This window comes from Sorex fumeus, unplaced genomic scaffold, assembly GCF_029834395.1.
Source record: "Sorex fumeus unplaced genomic scaffold, SorFum_2.1 ptg000058l, whole genome shotgun sequence".
Lineage (NCBI taxonomy): Eukaryota > Metazoa > Chordata > Mammalia > Eulipotyphla > Soricidae > Sorex > Sorex fumeus.
The window spans coordinates 9,632,113-9,646,913 of NW_026606115.1; positions in this window are offsets into that span (position 1 = coordinate 9,632,113).

The window sequence follows — 14,801 nt, forward strand, 5'->3', positions numbered from 1 at the left end:
GGATGTGGGGGGTGTGGTGTGGGTGGGATACTGGGATCATTGGTTTTGGAGAATTGACACTGGTGGAGGAATGGGTACTCGATCATTGTATAACTGAAACCCAAGAACAAAAACTGGTAAATCCACAACTGTACCTCATGGTGTTTCACTAATAAAAATAAAAAGATTGCAAAATGAATTAGAAAAAAAAAGAAACTACTTTTTATTCTTACAGTCATCGGGATAGGTAAATGCTATGTTGCATTGGCTTTTGTTTTTTTAACTTCTGTCTTAAAACCATCCCAGAGAGAGTGTTCTCTCAAGCAGCAAACCATTCTGCCCTCCCAAGGACAGAGAAAAATGCTTTATTGCTCCTACAGTTTTAATCACTTTCTTCTCTTTTTAGACTTCCAAACTGACAATTCTGAAACCAGTGACTCATTGCATAGGCCCAATTAAAACTAAGGAAGCATGAGGTTTCACCTTTTATGCAGACAAGAATCTACAGTTTTGTTCTGCATGAAGAAGCTGCAGAAGATTGACCTTCACCCAGTCTCCCCTTAAATGCTTTTGGCACTAACATCTCTAGGTTGGTATATAGCAGGCAGCCAGGTAGATAGGGTAGGGCCCCTTATGGCAATGAATTCTTGGCAAGTACTAAAGCCAATTAGCTTTAAGTTTGCTAAAAAAAAAAATCCCACCTTGTGAAAACAGGAAGTAAAGCCTGATAAGGCTTTTACTTGGAGTCAGCATAGACCTAGAGAAGCCTGGATCTCCCTTTGGGAGAAGCTCTAGCAGGAACAAAGACCAGAAAAGGAATATCAAGGAAGGCCACCAATAGCACAGCGGTAGGGCATTTGCCATGCACGCAGCCTGCCCGGCTTGATTCCTCCGCCCCTCTCAGAGAGCCTGGCAAGCTATTGAGAGTATCTCACCAACATATATTCAATATGCCAAACACAGTAACAACAAGTCTCAAAATGGAGACGCTACTGGGCCCGCTCGAGAAAATCAATGAACAATGGGAGGACGGTGTTTGTTTGGCAATCACCCTAAAAATGGACTCTTAATCTAAGTAGAAAGCCCCATGTTGAGCAACTTGGGGGCAACTCTATAAAAGCCAACTTGAAGAGAGGATGTAGTCTGCGTGGCTGAGTGGTTTCCTGACGGGAAAGAAGAGCATTCTTGAAATGTGCACATGTGCTTCATGAGCCAATGTGTTTCTGTTGAGTGCATGTGGTGCCTGAGCACATGTATTGCTTGTACGACCCCTCTTGAGATGTCTATTTTCACAGTTTCATACCTAATGCTGGTATGTGTGCTGGGGTTCTTCACTCTTGAGAAGCCCATGTTCTCTCTTAAGTCTCTCCGCTCTCTCTCTTTCTCAAAACTAACAAGTAAAATCTGTTATACTTCGAAAAAATTTTAAAAATTAAAAATAAATAAAATAGTTACCCATAACATCAAACACCTAGGAACCAAGTTTAATAAGACATTAAAAAGACTTATACATCCCAAATATTAAGCCAGTATTGAAAGGAACAAATACATGAGTACCCCAATAAATAATAAGCATTCATTATTATGCATGGGAAGAATTAAAATTTTAAAAATCACCATCTTATCCAAAGCATTGTACATATTCTATGCAATTCCTGTGGGAAATCATCAACCTGATAAAAACCAAAGACTGGGCTAGTCCTCTGAGTAACACACACTTAAATTAGTAAAAACAAGGAGGGCTGCAAACAGGAAAAGTCCAGCTTGAATAGAATAAGAGATTATCCTGACTTTGGTGCTGCACATTAAATGCACTTGCTTATTTATCACACTATGGCCACAGCTATGTAAATATCCAAGCTATTGTACTTAATACCTATGTTAACCTGTAAAGAATAGCCTTAGTGATGGGTCAAAATTGGGCCTTGCTATTGGTTCTCAAGGCTATCTTGCTGAAGAATTAACTTTCTGTCTTACTCCTTATGATCAACCCTGCTGCACTGGTATTAAGGAGACACGTTCTCTTTATTTTGGTGGTGATCTATTGCAAATCTCCATTAAAATTTCAAGGTTATTCTTCAAAGATTTAGAGAAGACCCCGCTAAAATTAGTATAAAGTTAAAAAGCTTCCCAAATAGCCAAAGAACTGTTGAGAAGAAAAGGATATTATAGGTGTTCGTATTGTATCCCTTGTTTTAATATTTTTTTCACAGACATGGTAATAAAATCCATGTGGTATAGGAATTAAAATAGACTTTCAGATCAATGAATAAGAACTGAGAGCCCAGAAAAATGTCAGATTTATAGACTGTTAAAATTGTATAAAGGAGCTGATTCATGAAGTGGAGCAAGGTAAGACTCTTCAACAAATGGTGTTGGAAAAACTGCATTACTCCGTCAAAAAAAAATAGAAGAGTTATCTCACACCATTTACAAAAGTTAATTGAATGTTCATAAAAGATCTTGAAATTAGTCAAACACCTATCAGATACAGTGAGGAAAATATAGGCAAAACTATTTCAATTATGGACTTCATACTTTTCTTCAAAGATTTGACTCCAGTGTTAAAAAAAATAAAACAGAAACAAAGGGGATTATATTAAGTTAAAATGTTTCTGCACGACAAAATAAAGTTGTGTGAAAATAAAAACAAAATCTCTTAAAGGGAGAAAATATTTTTATATAGTACATCAGCTGAAGAGTCAATATCTTAAATATATAAATATTTGCAAAGGCTAACATGAAAATAAACCTGGTAACCTCATAAAAATGTGAAGAAATGACTTCCAGGATCAGCGGTTGCTGGGAGCTGAGGCACCATCTTACAATACACAGCAGCAAAGAGAATCGGCTGGCATGCTCCACAAGTCCCGGAGAATTCTCTGGACCCCAGACCGAGCCGATATCACTGGGAAGTCCCAGATGGGGTAGGTGCCATCTCCCCGCCTTCTCCAGATGAAATCCCAGCAACCATGAGCTTCTTCAAGCATGGCTCTGTATGAGGGTACCAGGACTATTCTTAATATTCGACACTTCCTAATATGCAAAGTGATCAATGGAAAGTAAATGATCTAGCTTTTGTCCCTGAAAGATAGGCTTTCACGTTGGTGGGAAAATATGAGCAAAATATGATGCCCAACCAAAATGCATCTGGACTGTGCATTTAACTACGGTGCTATGCCGCCCTCGGTGGGGAAGGGTATCTGTCCCTCCACGTGTTCCCCCTTGCAGCGGCGGCATGATGGCCTGCATATTTTAGAGCCTAATGAACAGCCAGGTATGAGACTGCATTGACAAGGCACACCGGGCCTCTTGGGATGGGGGGTGGAATCGTCCCTGCTCCCCACAATGACAATGCCCCAGGTTGTCACCCTCAAACGCCTCCTCCGGCTTCTGAACGACCTTGATCCCAGAGACATACAAACCAATCTCAGAACCCAGGGGCTTTTGGCAGTAATCCCTCTAGGCTTATTACTAAAATATCAGAAATCCAAATTCACGTGGCTGCTATTGCGGCCACATGACATCATATGCTCTTCATAATCAGCAATAGAAAACAAATTATCTAATGATGTCTTTTTGGCAGGTCTGGATGTAGGGGAAAATTCCAAATAATATTGATAATATTGTTGGGTATTTTTTCATAATATTGAATGTGATCAATGGGGGGGAGAGAGAGAGAGAGAGAGAGAGAGAGAGAGCGAAAGAGAGAGAGAGAGAGAGTAAAATAGAAATCTGCCGCACAGCAGGGAGTGGGTGGAAGGGGGTGTATACTGGGGTTCTTGATGGTGGAAAATGTGCACTTGTGAAGGGACGGGTGTTTGATCATTGCATAACTGACCAAGACTTCAACTGAAAGGCTTTCTGACTGTTCTCACGGTGATTCAATAAATAAAATTTTTAAAAAATGTGAAGAAATGAGCAGACACTTCCCAGCAAAAGATATATGGATGGCAGTAGGAGTATGAAAAGTGATCATCATTAGTTATTATCAAGGAAACACAGATCAACAACCCTATTGCTAGTAGTAGACTCAATAACCACCAGTGGGAGAATAGGGTTCCTTGGGTGACTTATGTAAAGGATGAGTGGAGAATAGCAATAGCCTTGAGAAGGGAGTCTAGAATTTCACTCTCTACCCACCTCAGCTACACGGGGAAGTGACTGTTAAATTCAGGAATGATGAAAATCTGTAATGAGGCCCTACAAAGCAGGCATGGATGTGTGCATCCTGCTTGTAACTCACCAACACCATTATGCTGCCTTCAAATGGCACCTGCAATCCACTTATTTTTCCCAGGGTGGGAGATGAGCCCCTGTTACCTAAATTTCTCTGAGAGCTATAGACTAAGGCTAGACTGAGTAACTGCTCTTTGCAAGAAAGAAAAGTCCACCCCACATCTTAACAAGGATTTTCAGGTCCACCTTCTTTTTTTCCCAAAACACAATTTCAGGAGACGAATTGTGAAATAAAACAAGTTTATTGGAGAATAACAGGAAGAAGATATAGATGCTAAAGAGAGAAGACATTTCTTTAGAATGAAGAGAGTTAGTTCATATACCAAGCAGAGATGTGTGGGTCATCTCCCTAGAATGGGGAAATGGGTCTGAAATACAGATCTAAAGAGATGATATGTGGGCAGCATATGTGAGGGCAGCATGGATGCGCCTCTTCTCCCACAGTTTTCCCATACTGCTACAGACCCCTACTTCCCAATGCCTTGCTGGGGTGGTTGTCAAGCAGGAGAGCTTGGAGCAATTCATGGTCTTCTTTTGATTGGTAGCAATGGCAAATATGCTCTTACCCTATCTCTTCTGTGCTTGATAATCCTGTAATGCTCTTCAACATTAGAAGCCTTATCTTCATATCTATCTTCTCTCTGAAAAACTTAGCAATGTTAATATATTAATGAGTTCATTTGCTGAAGTATATTGTTTGGAAGGTAGCTAAACTTTTTATATCCTTATGCATTTGTACATTTGGAAAAATTTAAACTTGAATAGGAATTATCAAGAGACATAAAAATTTAATTACCTGTTCAAAGAGGCCCAGAAAAATAGTGGGACCTATGACCTGGACATCACAGCAAGGATTTAATTGTGAGTGGAGACACTAAATAAATTAGTACAAAATACATTATAGGATTTTGTTATTTAAATAAAACGTAAATTTTGTAGAGTCTACCTATATATGTACCAAAATCAGATTTTGTATATAACAAAGAGATAAGAATTCCTTTTACCTCATGGAAAACTACATATAATAGTTATCATTTTTAGGTTAATTATATATTTGGAAAAAATATAATTCTTTAATATCTGTCTACAGTTTCCTAAAAATTAAATATATATATATATATATATATATACAGAGAGACATATGTAGATCTCTCTATATAGATATAGCTATAGATAGGTATACAGATATCTATTTATAGATGTAATTTTACATATAAACTTCTCTCTATAGATAGGTACTGAGAGAGAAAGAGAAACACTCAGATAATTTACTCACCTTTTTACCAAATATTGGGATAAATGATATGAGATTTTGTGAATTTCCACATCAAAATTAAATGGTGAATCACGTTATGTGGTTATTTATTAATTTTTTTCTCTTTGCATTTTTTTACTAACACTTTGATTTAATATTAATCTGAAATCACTTAATCACTTAATCCCCGTTATTCATCAATTTACTCGAGCGGGTGCCAGTAACGTCTCCATTCATCCTGGTTGTGTGGTAGCGTAGCCCAATGGTATCTGTTCATTCTAGGAACATGCAGAGCCTCAAACCGATCATTCAGGGTCTTGACGAAGAAGTCTGACCATCTTGTAGGTGGGCGTCCACGTGATCTTTTGATGTCCCGTGGAATCCAATCAGTAATGGCTCTAGTCCAGCAGTTGTCTGTAAACCTCATTACGTTTCCAGCCCATCTGATTTTTGATGTCTTGGCAAATGAGACAGCGTCCCTGATTCTTGAGCGTTGATGAAGATCAGAACTCTGGATTCTATGTCTCATTTGACTGAATCGTGATATTCCAAGCATAGCTCTTTCGATTCCTCTTTGAGAGACCCGAATAGCGTTCTCATCCTGTTTTCGTAGGGTCCAGGTCTCTGAGGCATATGTTAATGCAGGAAGAACAGTGGAATCAAAGAGATGTGCTCGTAGCTGGAGGTTCTTTGTCCTTTTAGTTATTTCTTCAACGTTCTTGAAGGCATTCAAAGCCGCTCTCTTCCTCCTGCACTACTCAGGTGCCAGGTCATTCATCATGTTGTTTTCTCGACCTAGGTATATATAACTGTTGCATTCAGAGATGGTGGTTCCGTTGAGAGCGAATGGAGCATCAGGAACAAGGCTGTTTCTCATAAACATTGTCTTCGTAAGATTCAGCTATAGTTCGACCTTTCCACATTCACGGTTAAAGTCGTTCAGCATTTGTGCCGCTTGGCTGATGTTTGGTGTTATTAGAACGATGTCATCAGCAAAGCGGAGGTGGTGTAGTTGCCGACCATCTATCTTCACTCCCATGCTCTCCCATTCCAGTCATCGCATGATGTTCTCGAGGGTGGCACTGAAGAGTTTTGGTGAAATGGTATCACCCTGCCAAACCCCTCTCTTGATATGGATGATTATTTCTTTGTAGAATGGTGAGATCTTGGTAGTGAATCCGCAATAGAGCTCACAAAGGATCTTGATGTATTGAGTTTGTACTCCCTGATTGGCTAGGGCTTCCATGACCGCTTCTGTCTCAACAGAATCAAAGGCCTTCTTTAAATCAATGAACGTTAGACAGAGCAGCATCTTGAACTCCCGAGAAACCTCAATGAGCTTAGTAATCGTGTGGATATGGTCGATGTTACTGAATCCTTTTCGGAATCTGGCTTGTTCACATGGTTGTCCTTCATCTAGTGTTCTGCTAATCCTATTTAGGATGACTCGAGTGAACAGTTTGTAGACGACAGACAATAGGCAGATTGGGCGATAGTTGCCAATGTCGTGGATGTCTCCCTTCTTGTATAGTAGTATAGTCCTGCTGGTTTTCCATTGGGATGGAACCTTGCATTCAGACAGGTAGCGTGTGAAGAGCCGAGCCCATGTATTGATGAGTACTGATGGTAAGTTCTTCAGGTGTTCAGGTCTGATCTTGTCTGGGCCAGGTGCTCTTTGTTTCTTTACCGACGTAATGGCATGTTGGATTTCAGAAGGGAGAACATTGGGAACGACATATCCATCATGTGGTATGTGGTATGTGGGCAAGTGGACGTGGTTATTAAAGAGATCTGAGTAGAAGTCATGAATAATCTTCTCCATTGCCCTTCTGGAAGATGTGATAGATCCATCATGATGTCGGAGGGCAGTCATCTTGGTTTTGTAGTTGGTGAAGGTCAGGCGGGCTTTACGAATGCTTTTCCCAGCTTCTGCCGCATCGACCAGTACTGCTGCTCTCCTGTTTTTGAGGTCATCCTTGATGGCCTCTCTGCACTGTTTTGCCAGTTCAGATGTTTGCTTGTGGTTGCCTGAGGCATGTGCCAAGCCACGTTGGCGAATAAGTTCAAGAGTGTTCGAAGAAAGGCGGTTTTTTGTGGTTATCTCTCTCTTGGCATTCCTCGCACAATCATGGAGGTGTTGAATCATTCGATCGTATTCCTCATCAATGTTGTCTGAAATTAATTATCTATGGCTACCATAGAGTTATTCTGGGGTGGGAGTGACTTGAAGTGGTGGGAGGGGATCTGGGTACACTTGTGGGAAATTACACTGGCAGAGGTATGAGTGATGGAACATTGTATGACAGAAACACAATCATGAACAATTTTGTAATGCTCTATTTCATGGTTATTCAATTAAAAATAAAAATAAATAGTGAAGAGTTTCAAAGAGAAGCATCCAGGGAGGAATATCAAAGATTACTTTGCAAAAGTTATGTCTAAGATTATTTTACTAATCAAGCTATAATTACTAGTCAGTAAAAAAATTCTACGATTGGAGACAAAAAAACTTTAAACATAGAAACTGGAATATAAAACAAAGTAAATGAAAACTTAAAATATGTAATAAAAATAAAATGTTTTGTAATTGGGTGTTTTTTAAATTATTTTAATAAATTTAAATATTATGAGTTTATGTGAGTTTAAATGTTCACTTATTGCAAGAGTACAATGTTACCATACCACTCCTACTACCAAAATACTTCTATCCCTGTACCACACAGTCCATATAACCACTTCACAACAATTTCATTAGGTCAGCTTAGTTCTCTTTTCAGAGTATAGGACATTGTGTTGTTAAGCATTGTCTATTCCCTTATTTCCTTCTTTTATACATCCTATGGGCTGGAGTGATAGCACAGCGGTAGGGCGTTCGCCTTAAAGCGGCCAACATGGCCGACCCGAGTTCGATTCCTCCGCCCCTCTCGGAGAGCCCGGCAAGCTACCGAGAGTATTCGATATGCCAGACACAGTAACAACAAAGTCTCCAATGGAGACGTTACTGGGCCTGCTCGAGCAAAATCGACGATCAACGGGAGGGCCTTTACTTTACTTTACTTTATACATCCTATGGGCTGAAGCCATAGCACAGCAGGTAAGGCGTTTGCCTTGCAAGCGGCCAATATAGCCGACCCGAGTTTGATTCCTCCACCCCTCTCGGAGAGCCCACAAGCTACGGAGAGTATCTTGCCCACACGGCAAAGCCTGGCAAGCTCCCTGTGACGTATTCAATATGCCAAACACAGTAACAACAAGTCTCACGATGGAGATGTTACTGGGCCCGCTAGAGCAAATCAATGAATAATGGGAGGACTGTGACCGTGATACATTCTATGACTGAGATCATCCAGTATTTATTTTTTTCTTCTGATGTATGTCACTTAGCATGACACCTACTTTTATCCAAGTTTTCAGATTAATTTTTTTTTATTAGTAGGAGTGGTATGGTAACATTGTACTCTTGCAATAAGTGAACATTTAAACTCACATAAACTCATAATATTTAAATTTATTAAAATAATTTAAAAAACACCCAATTACAAAACATTTTATTTTTATTACATATTTTCATTTACTTTGTTTTCATTTACTTTGTTTTATATTCCAGTTTCTATGTTTAAAATTTTTTTGTCTCCGATCGTAGAATTTTTTTACTGACTAGTAATTATAGCTTGATTAGTAAAATAATCTTAGACATAACTTTTGCAAAGTAATCTTTGATATTCCTCCCTGGATGCTTCTCTTTGAAACTCTTCACTATGTATTTTTATTTTTAATTGAATAACCATGAGATAGAGCATTACAAAATTGTTCATGATTGTGTTTCTGTCATACAATGTTCCATCACTCATACCTCTGCCAGTGTAATTTCCCACAAGTGTCCCCAGATCCCCTCCCACCACTTCAAGTCACCCCCACCCCAGCATACCTCTATGGTAGCCACCTCTCTTCTCCTTCTCTTTCTCATCTTAGGCATTGTGGTTTGTGATACAGATGCTGAAAGATGTAGATCCCCTTACCTGCTTGTCATAGTGTATCCTCCTTTATCTTAACTATAATCAATCTTCCATACCACTGGCTAACCATTGAACAATCCTCCTGGCTCATTTTCTATGGCATTGGATACTCTCTGCTTTTCTTAAGGTGGCTTAAGACTCAATAACGTAAAAAAGAAAATAGTTTAAAAATAAATCTGTCATTATTAAAGATTTTTTGAAATTTCAGACTTTATAACCCTATTCCAGATTAAATCTGAATTTACTATTTTTATAATGGCCTCCACAGGCCATTTCTATGCTTTTGGGGAAAGAAAAATCACCCTTACCCACTGTGAATTCTTCTCATGCTGCTAGAATGATTAAACATCATACAAATAAGATTAAAATAATAACATATATATATATAGTTGCTACATAGAATCAAAGATTAAAAAAGTCAGTGATTAGAAGAGAAAAAAGGAGAAGCAGGAGATACTTCAGTGGTTAGGGCACATGCTTAGCGACAGCACCATATAATCTCCAAGCATCAGAAGTTTATCCTTGAAGGTCTCCATGTTTAAATAGAGTGAACAATGTTTCAGGGCTCAAGCAGAATGGCATCTTCAGACCCTTGCATTAAACAACCAAGGATAATTTGTTGGCCAAGAATCACTAGCTGGGTTCTGTATCTATTGGGTACCACTTAGGAGTATTCCCAGGAAAAAAGGAAAACTTGGTTAAAATGTTTTTGTCCTGCTACTTTTTTATTTTAAAGTAAAAGTAGCTTTGATTTGCTTACATAGTAATATCTGAGGACTTTAAATAGAACAAAATGTGGAAAATACAAAAGAGACGTAATATAGTCCTTTGCATTCTACAATGTTTAGTCATAATTAAAGTCCTTACACTTGAGGTGGAAAATGGGCACTGGTGGAGGGTGGGATGGGTACTCGATCATTGTATGACTGAAACGCAAACATGAAAGTTTGTAAGTCTGTAACTATACCTCACAGAGATTCACTAATAAAAATTTTTTAAATAAGTCTAACACTTGACATTTAGATTATCTCATCTATTTTGATTTAAAATCTTCTTTATATATACAAACAAACCTTCATTACTTAGTAAATCTATTCTAGTGTAGTAGTTTCCAGCTTAAATGTTCTGTTCCAATGTGGCATAATAATATTGAAATTAAAGTCTTGGATATCAAGTTGTCTCAATTTATGCATATTTATTGAGCAATTACCACAAAACTAGAAATTTTGAATGAGCAAATGAATAGGTTGATGAAATATAAATCTGATTTCTGGCCTTGATGAAATGGATTCATGGTTTCTCTGAACAGAACTGAAAACTGGGAAAAAATATATGAAAAGGCTCTTCTCATGCATTGAATAATAAACAAGCAAAGGCAAATATATGAGATAACCCCTAAAAGTACAAACTATTTTTCCATGAGGCACATTCCATACTACAAAGAAACAGCTGGACTATATTCAGAGTGGGATAGTTTCCCTGAGTTGAGAGTTTAGAGAAGCTGAGAGGGTTAGAACATATAGGGCAGAGCTCTAAGAAGACTTAAAGAGTAAAAATCCTCCAAGTGCACTTAAAGATCTTAAAAGATAAAAGTTATATCATAAAATCTTAATAAATTTAAAATAAGAAAAAAATTAAATTCATATGTATAGGTGTTAACTAAATGAAGGAATTTTCACCAAGTGGTCTATACAAAAAAATATTCTACTTAAGATCATTTAGGCTGAATGTATATTAGTATATTTATTCAAGAAAAGAAGCAAGAAAAGCTAAGGGGTAATTAGTGAATTCTAATCTACAATATATCCCCAAATGGCAGAATTAAAGCATCAATAATAACAAAGGCAAAAATTGAGAATTGGCATTTTCAGAAAATTTTTAATTACAGGCGTGCAAAAAACAGGTAGTGTACAAAGCAAGGCAGTCTACAAAACAAGCTGTATTTCAGTAATAAAAGTGAGGTCTTTTTTTTAACTTGTTCAATTCGTGTATCCATTCATACTTTCTATAAACCTCTTTAAGGTACAAAATGTAGCCAAGGATCCATGAACATGGAATAAAATATTTGGTAACTCAGATCTCTTTTTCAATTATACTGAAAAGTGTAGTTATTATTTAATCTCTTTGATGGTTTCCTTATCTATAAAATCCCACTTACAAGGCTGTCTTGATTTGATTTGACCAGAAATGCAACAATATTTGCCAGGAATATTTCTCAAAAATGTTTAAAGAAAATTGTTGAAAATCATAAATGCCTGGGATAGATAGACATAAAATAGGTAGGGTTCCATCCTATTATACCTCCTTTAGCATCAATAGGTATAATCCTGAGCACACAGCCAGTAGCAAGCATGAGCACTGCTAGGTACAGCCACAAAATAAAAATTGAATAAACAAAATTATCACAAATCCAAAATGCAGTAGGAACACAAAAGGTTATCTAGATCTTAAAATAAAAATCTGGAAAATTAAGTGTTCATAAGGACTCTGGAATGATGAGAAAGCCTTAAGCATCTTTAAAACACTAGTTACAATTAGTGCTGCATTAGCAAAACTAGCAAGTTAATGAAACAATAAAAGAATAAATTTCTATATAATAAATTTCTATGTCACTATATAAGTAAGTGATATACATATATAGATCAGTGGTATATATAAATTTCATTATCTTAAATATTCTAGAAAATCACATGAGAATAATTTCTTAAAGTATGGTAAAAATGCCAATAGAATAAAGATTCATATACCAGGTTGGCCGCATGCAAGGCAAACGCCCTACCCACTGTGATATCCCTCTAGCCCCTTAAAGCTAGATTTTGGTGTTCATATATTCTGAATCTTTACTATTTCCTAATTCACCAAGCCACATTAATTAAAATTATCATCTCTTATTCAAGAGTAGGGCTGGAGCAATAGATAGCACAGTGGTAGGACGTTTGCTTTGCACACAGCCGGCAGGCTGACCCGGTTTTGATTTCTCTGCCCCTCTTGGAGAGCCCGGCAAGCTGCCAAGAGTATCTTGCCCGCATGGCAAAGCCTGGCAAGCTCCCTGTGACGTATTCGATATGACAAACATATTTACAGCAAGTCTCACAATGGAGATGTTACTGGGCCCGCTTGAGCAAATCGATGAACAACGGAAGGACAATGCTACAGTGCTACATTCAAGAGTATTGGATAGTCTCTTGCTATCCAATATATTATTTTGGATAATGATTTACTTACTATCCAATATATGATTTTCCTGGTACATTATTTGCCTCCAGCATATTCTTTTCTCTTCAGCCTTAAGTCATCTTTTGCAAAAAAAGTAATTAGTACATATAATGTTTAAAGATAGTTTAAACTTTTCAAGAGTCTCCTTCCTGGTGCTTTTCTAAGACCAAACTCAGCTATAGCCTCTGAAGCATATATGAGCTGATTTCTGCTTACCTTATGGTCTTTAGTCATATTGGTTCTCTCTGAAGTGGACAAATGCAGCAGACTCTTTCCAGCAGTCTATGTGTTTTATTGTTTATTTATGCTTGAAATGATCCTCCCTTGGCTTTTTATTTGACTCATTGCTTAATGACTTTTTTTTTTTGCTTTTTGGGTTACACCTGGTGATGCACAAGGGTTACTCCTGGCTCTGCACTTAGGAATTACCCCTGGCGGTGCTCAGGAGACCATATGGGATGCTGGGAATCGAACCCGGGTTGGTCGTGTGCAAGGCAAACACCCTACACACTGTACTATTGCTCCAGCCCCTTAATAACTACTTATTTTTTTGCTTTTTGGGTCACACCCGGCGATGCACAGGGGTTATTCCTGGCTCATGCACTCAGGTATTACTCCTGGCAGTGCTCGGGGGACCATATGGGATGCTGGGAATCGAACCCGGGTCGGCTGCGTGCAAGGCAAACACCCTACCCGCTGTGCTATCACTCCAGCCCCGATAATGACTACTTTTTAAGAAGGTGATTTCCTGACCAGTTTAGGCCTTTTCATCTTGCTCATTTCCTTCACAGCACTCTATTTTATAATTGTTTCTTTACTTGTACAGTCTTCCCCATTTAGACTGAAAGCTCAGTGAAAGCAAGAATTATTTTGATTTTACTCATCACTTTATATTCAGAGTGTTAGTATAGTGGGCTGGAGTGATAGCACAGCGGTAGGGCATTGGCCTTGTGCACAGCCAGCCTGGCCGAGCCGGGTTCGATTCCTCCGCCCCTCTCGGAGAGCCTGGTAAGCTACCGAGAGTATTCAATATGCCAAATACAGTAACAAGAAGTCTCACAATGGAGACGTTACTGGGCCCGCTGAGCAAATCGATGAACAACGGGAGGACAGTGTTTCACATACTAGAAAATACATGTTTAAAATAAAGCAACATATTAAATTAAATGATTCAATTTACATGAAATATTCACAATAGGCATGGATAGAAAAGTATGAGTTAATCCTTGTGCCTAGTATTAGAAAGATGGGGTCAAAATCTCTGCTGAAACCCTAATGCCCATAAGAGGAGAGATAGAGTAAAAGGTAAATTGTCTGCTGTACAGGCAGGGGGAGGTGTGGGACATGGGTGGGGGGTGTCAAAGTATCGCTGAGTGATCAAGCATTCACTATGTAGGAATATGTATGGCTCAGTGATCAAGCATTCACTATGTAGGCATATGGAAGTACAATCCCCAGCACCATTCTATATAAAGGTAAAGGTAAAGGCCCTCCCGTTGATCGTCGATTTGCTCGAGCGGGCCCAGTAACGTCTCCATTGGAGACTTTGTTGTTACTGTGTCTGGCATATCGAATACTCTCGGTAGTTTGCCGGGCTCTCCGAGAGGGGTGGAGGAATCGAACTCAGGTCGGCCATGTTGGCCGCTTTTAAGGCGAACGCCCTACCCGCTGTGCTATCGCTCCATTCTATATACCAACTATATATAACCATTCTATATACCAACTATATAACCATTCTATATACCAACTATTATTTCAGAGCAATGCTGGTAGTGATATCCAAGACACAACAAAGTATGTCATCTCCAGCACACTCTAACCAAGTAAGAGAGCCGCACATTACCACCATCGAGAAACACTGCTAACAGTGAGCAACCTTCATATCTAACATGTTCAACTCTGTGTTAGAATTAGAATAAAGTATTGCAAAAGTGTGTGAGCACTGCAGCAATGTGTTCAACCCTCGAAGAGAACCAGTTTGTAAAGATCTTAACTAACTATGCAAATCCCAGTTATTGGATCAACAACACACAGGAAGGGAGGAAATACCAAACTCGGAAAGACATATTAGTCAACAAACTAAAAATCACACACAA